This window comes from Octodon degus, unplaced genomic scaffold, assembly GCF_000260255.1.
Source record: "Octodon degus isolate 3935 unplaced genomic scaffold, OctDeg1.0 scaffold00009, whole genome shotgun sequence".
NCBI classification, from domain to species: domain Eukaryota; kingdom Metazoa; phylum Chordata; class Mammalia; order Rodentia; family Octodontidae; genus Octodon; species Octodon degus.
Genome location: NW_004524585.1, coordinates 25,434,649 through 25,440,525, shown reverse-complemented (window position 1 = coordinate 25,440,525; position 5,877 = coordinate 25,434,649).

The window sequence follows — 5,877 nt, the reverse complement described above, 5'->3', positions numbered from 1 at the left end:
TGAGTTTTTATTATGTTTTACGGAGACTGTGCGTTATAAAAATATGTGGAGCTAAGTACCATAGGATTATAATTAAATCAAAGTTATAGAGAGTCATTAGTACCTTTGTTCTTTTAACTCATTTTGTGACCCATCTGTCTGTGTCTGTAGTAGCTTGCTGCCTTTGATTCTGCTGATCACCTCGAAAAGTGACATCTTAACGGTATTGGCTGCTCTAATTTGTGAATACAGTTGTGGCTCCTCTTTTAATCTCTCTTATTTCTGTAAGCAGATTAGTCATTTTTGATGTATAGCTCCTGTACATAGTTTATTATACTTGTACATAAACATTCTTCTTCTTTTTTTTTACTTTGAGAAATGTCATTGGAAGTGATAATATAATTTCTATTTAAAACCACAGTTGCTGATTGCTGATATTCAGGGGGAAAAAATGGATCTTGCATGTAAATTCTACAACCTGTAATCTTGCTATAATGATTGCTATTGAAAATTTTGGAGATTTTTTAAAAATGGGGATTTACTTTTCATTTTTTAAGAATTAAATTTATTTAAAAGATGCACAAAAGCATAAAATTGTCCTAATTTCTGCAGTAATGAGAAGTTTTGATAGAATATATTGTGTAAGGCTTAAATAAGATTTGAGTATTATGTCTTCCATTAAAAATATAATTGTTTTTTTGTTTTCAATATTTTCATTTTTTTCTCTTCCTGTCTTATCATAGTATACATATATATTAATATACTTTATTAATTTAGGATTCCACTATTGCTAACTTATGAGAATTATTCATCTATCATTAATGGCACAGGATTTTCTATACTATTTCTATTCCATTTGAGGTAATCACTTTTTAATTTCTTAGTTTATAGATTCAATAATTACTTCACATCATTCTGAATTTCTAATATACCTTGCATATTTGTAAAATGTCTCATGTACTTATAGTGTATATACATTTAACTTTGTGTTGTACTGGATTCTAATATTTTGATGACTATTTTTGTACCTATGCCTATGAGAGTTATTGTCTCGTAGCTTTGTTTAATTTATTGAATGTACATGATTTTACTTTTGCAGTCATTCTGGCTTCATAATTTGGTAGTAGATTTTTCTTTCTCTCTTTCCTAGAAGAAATTATAGTTTAGGATAGAATATTCTCTCAGGCTCTTCTATGTTCACACATTTACTCTGTGAGTGTTCTTTGAAGGTATATCAACCCCAAAATAGTTTCATATTTGTATATAAAAGACTATATTACAAAGAACAAATTCTGGGGAAAAACCCACTGGTAGTTACATGGCTGCTCTGCATCTTTGCTATTATGTGCAAATTTGATAAAATAAATAAGACACTCTCACTATTTTGGTCACCTTCATTATGGTCACTTCTCTTCAATAATGATTTTTAAATCTTTTGATTTGAAGTGGGTTGAAATAAGATAATAATTGAAAACTTTGTTAATTGTTTTATTAGACATTTAAAAGTACTAAAGTAATTTCATAGACTGGTTAGAAAATTCAAAAATACAATATTTTCTTTAGGTTTTCTTTCCTTTTTTGTTTTGTTTGTCTTTGTGCAGGGTCTCACTGCACTGCCCAGACTTGTAGTGATCCTCCTGATTTTTGCCTTCCAAGTGCTGGGATTACAGGCACGTCACCACACCTGGACTCCATTGGTGGTTCAGCACACCCCGGGGTGGGGCTGGCGCAGCATGAGGAGCCAATATTTTCATTTAATTTCAATATGATGAATATTCTATAGTCACTTTATCACCAAAATCAGATTCTATTTTGGTTAGTAATTAAATACCTAATCAGTCTGCAAATTTTAATGCATTATCTGTTTCTACTGTACTGTAAAATCAAGTATTCACTTGAAGAATGAGGTATTAATGGCAATTAGAAATGTTTTTATAAGATGCAAAAATGCCAAGTGAAAGATACAGAGAATAAGAAAGAACACACAAATCCAATATTGATCCATGTATTGCTTTGCTTTACAGTTTCAAAAACAATTAAAAACTTGATAGAAGTAAAGATGAAAAAGGATAAGAAATATATAAACATATATGCAAGAGATTTACAGTATATGGCTAGCTTCTCTTAGCTCACTGAAAATAAAATTTTGTTCTAATATATTTTTGGGCAATATTTCATGCCTGTATCTATTTTATTGTTATTTTCACTTTTTTCTGTTTAAAATGTAAAAAGTTGGGGGCCAAGAGATGGTTCAGTAGTATAAGCGCTTGCCTGGCAAGTGGAAGGGCCTGAGTTCAATCCCCACTTCTGCCAAAAAAAAAAGACTTAAAAATAAATACATAAATAAATAAATAAAATGTAAAAAGTTAATTATAAGTCAGACTTAAGTGTGAGGGAAATTGAAAAAAATATTAAATTTTGAAAGTAATTTGTTATTAATATTGTTGAGCAGTATATTTTTAGTTGGATAAAGAAAAAGAGAACAGAGTGCGTTGGAAGTAGTATTTGGTAAAGGATTATGGCACAGGCTGAGGGTTTCCCTAAGTGGTAAAATATTTACCTGCCATGCATGAGGACTTGGGTTCAATGCCCAGGACCACACACACAAAAAGACTGCATTTATAAAGTTGGAAGTTTTGAGAAGCTGGACAATGATGCCTTAAAAATTTAAAAAGATTTGAAGAAAGACTAATTCAAACATTAAGACAAAGCTTTCAAACTGAAGCAAAACAAAATAAAATATAAATGAAAGAGAAAAGTTTGCCAAATAATAAATGGAGCAGTTTCCAAGAGGGAATTTTAGAGATATAATATCAAATATTGGAATGCAAGTTTAGACACAAAATTAAACTTTGACTCATGTTTCTCAGAAAAAATGGAGGAAAAGGCAAGCACATGCCGAGTTTAGCAGGAATTCAGAGAACAAAATAAACTTTGATCAAATGTCTTACCTTCAAGTAAAGAAGATATTTTCTCCAGTAAGACCAAAGATTCTGCATGAGTTGTAGAATTTTGTACAATATTTAGATTTTTCTTTAAAATACAAAACAAAAGAAACAAATGGCTTTGGGCTTTCTTAGTGAAGGAGTTTTTTCCAAGAATAAAAAGCTTGAATTAAAAATAGAGTGATGATAATACAATTGTGTGATCACATGATATAGTAAAACCAAAAAAAAAAAAAAAAAAATCTAAAATGCATTCATGATTTTCCCTTGACAAGGGTACTAGTTTTGCAGTGAAGCACTAAGCTGAATTTACTAACCAAAGTACATCTGTATCACTAACCCACAAATAGATAATTGAAGCGAGGAGCAGTTTGATGGATTTAGACAGCCCAGAGTAACAGCAGAGCTCATGGAAGCTGCTGGAAGTAGGCGGAGATTAAATGAGAAGTGAAAATGGAAGAAACAAGTGGTAAGTTCAAGTTAGGACTTTTTTTTTTGGAGAAGATCTTCAGTCTGGAAGCTTAGGTATTAATTCATGAACAATGTATTCGTGGGGTATTTTTTGTGTTAAGATATGGTACATTGATAAATCTTATTTGCTTAACAAAATTTTATTTTCTGCTCATTTCTCAGTTCATTAATGGTAGGTGTTTTCCATCGATGGCACCTTCCCGAGTAAACCAGCAAGCCAGTAAATGGGCTCTTGTTTTTTTCAACTTGTATAAATTTATCAGTCCCATCGAGAAAACTCAGTGGCACAAGTGCCTGCCTGGCCAGCATAAGGACCTGAGTTCAAACCCTGATACCAAAATAGATAAATAAATAAATAAAAGCAGACATATGAAATATGGAGAGAAAATACAGATCCACAGATACAGTCTCATTTCAGAGACAGAAGTAGTATCCTTAGGCTACTATCCTAATTGTCAGATTCCATCATAATATCTTCCAACCACATAAGAATTTGGAGATTTTAGTATTCTTTGTGCATGAAAAGAATAGTGATTTAGTGGATGTAACCTAGCCTTTATTTTCATGAGAACATTCATAGAACAACTATTGGTGGTAGCTTAATTGGAATGACAATTTAAATCATTATTAGAAAACAAATCGAGTAAGAACAATTAGGATATAAAATAAATTGCTCTGGGGTTTGCAGAAAAAGTCATTGAAAGTATAAAGCAGGACTGTCATGGAAGGGAAACTAACTTAAATTTCCATTTGAATTTAATTAAAGTTGAATACATCATTGGAGTAAGAATGTATTTATTATTAGTCAAAATCAAATTTCTCATTATAGTGGACTGAGATATAGTTTTATAAGAATATGTTTAAATTTTTTAAGCATTGCTGTCATATATTGATATTATTGCTCTTTTATAGATACCACTATAAAATTTACATATGCATGCTATTGTATTTAAATCATATACTCCCAATGCCTACCATATACTAAAAGAGCCCACAAGACTCACTGAAAATAAAAGTCATTATCTCCTTGACCTCAAGAATTTAACACCTGGTTTAGTTCCAACATGGATGTAAAACAGGAAGTATTATATTTCCTTAAATGGAGGGCTGAACAAATAGCAGTAGCTATACTCAAGAAGGAATGCTTGATTTAAGAGATGTGTAGCTTTAAAAAATATGAACTTTAGAGCTTAGACACCTCAGGGTACAAGTGTTGCCTCTATTTGTTGTTGTTTGCTGTTTGTTTTTTATGTATTTAGTACAGGGTCAATAGGATCTCACTATGTAGATCAGACTTGTAGTGATTCTCTTGTTTTCAGCCTCCCAAGAGCTGGGATTACAGGCATGCACAACCATATCCAGGGTTAATCGCCCTCTCAACTCACTCTGAGGGCAGGACCAGTATGGCATGCCTGGGATTGAACCCTGATCCTGCATCTGCCTAAGCAGGTGCTTTAATCTCCTGAGCTGCCTGTCTAGCCTTTTGTCTCTGTTTTTGATGTTGTCAAAAATATCCCGTGAATGTGTTGGGAAGTGAGGCTTTGGGAAAGTGATTGAGTTGTGGCAATGCTGAACTCAGGAGCTGATTAATCCAATGGGGAGCTGCAAGGAGGGGGAGGGGGTGCAAGGCAACTGGTCACTGGAGACAGAAGCAAGAGGGTGTACTCTCCTTCATAGCTCCTCCCTTTCTCTGCTTCCTGCCTACCCGGAGCTTTCAACTTTCCTACTTCACATCCTACCTCTCAACCATTTCTGGCTGATGCCAGCCAATTACATATTGAGATATCAGAAACTATGAGACAAAATCCCCTTCACACACCTGCACACACACCTTCACATTGTGAGCTGTGAGTATTTTGTCCAGGACTAAGACAGCTCTTTACATATAGTTAAGATCTTAGGCGAGGTGCTCAAACTCTTTCAGCTTGAATGCCCAGCATGGTGAAAACAATGCTACTGGAGATACTGGAACTATCAAGTGAAGAGTGTGTTTAACAATAAGAGGCATAATTTACAGTTTTACTAGAAAAATCAGGAAAAAATTTAAAATAAGAGGAGAAATGTCCCAGGCAGGTGTGTAGTGGCCAGGATATAAGGAGAGAATTGCATATAAGAGGAAGAAAGATTTGTGATTTTCAGGGTGAATTTGTATATCTATAAGTGATTAGACTGTACAGTTAAATGGGAAAACAATTCTTGACTGCACAGGCAGATTGGGAAGGATTCCTCCACGGTTGGTGGTCATAATCAGGAGTTAAAAGTGAAGATTACAGAAGACAAATTGGGAAGAAGGTGGGCCAGGTAACTTTGGAATAAACAACACTTAGAAGGTATAGGACTATAAATCTATGTAGATTAAAGAAACTGTGACAAACCAAAACAATTCTAATACAGGAGGGAAACAATTGAAGGAAAATTAGAACAATTAACTGAGAAATATAGTTTTCTGGATTCTGTTTAAGGCTCCAGTGAATCACAATTT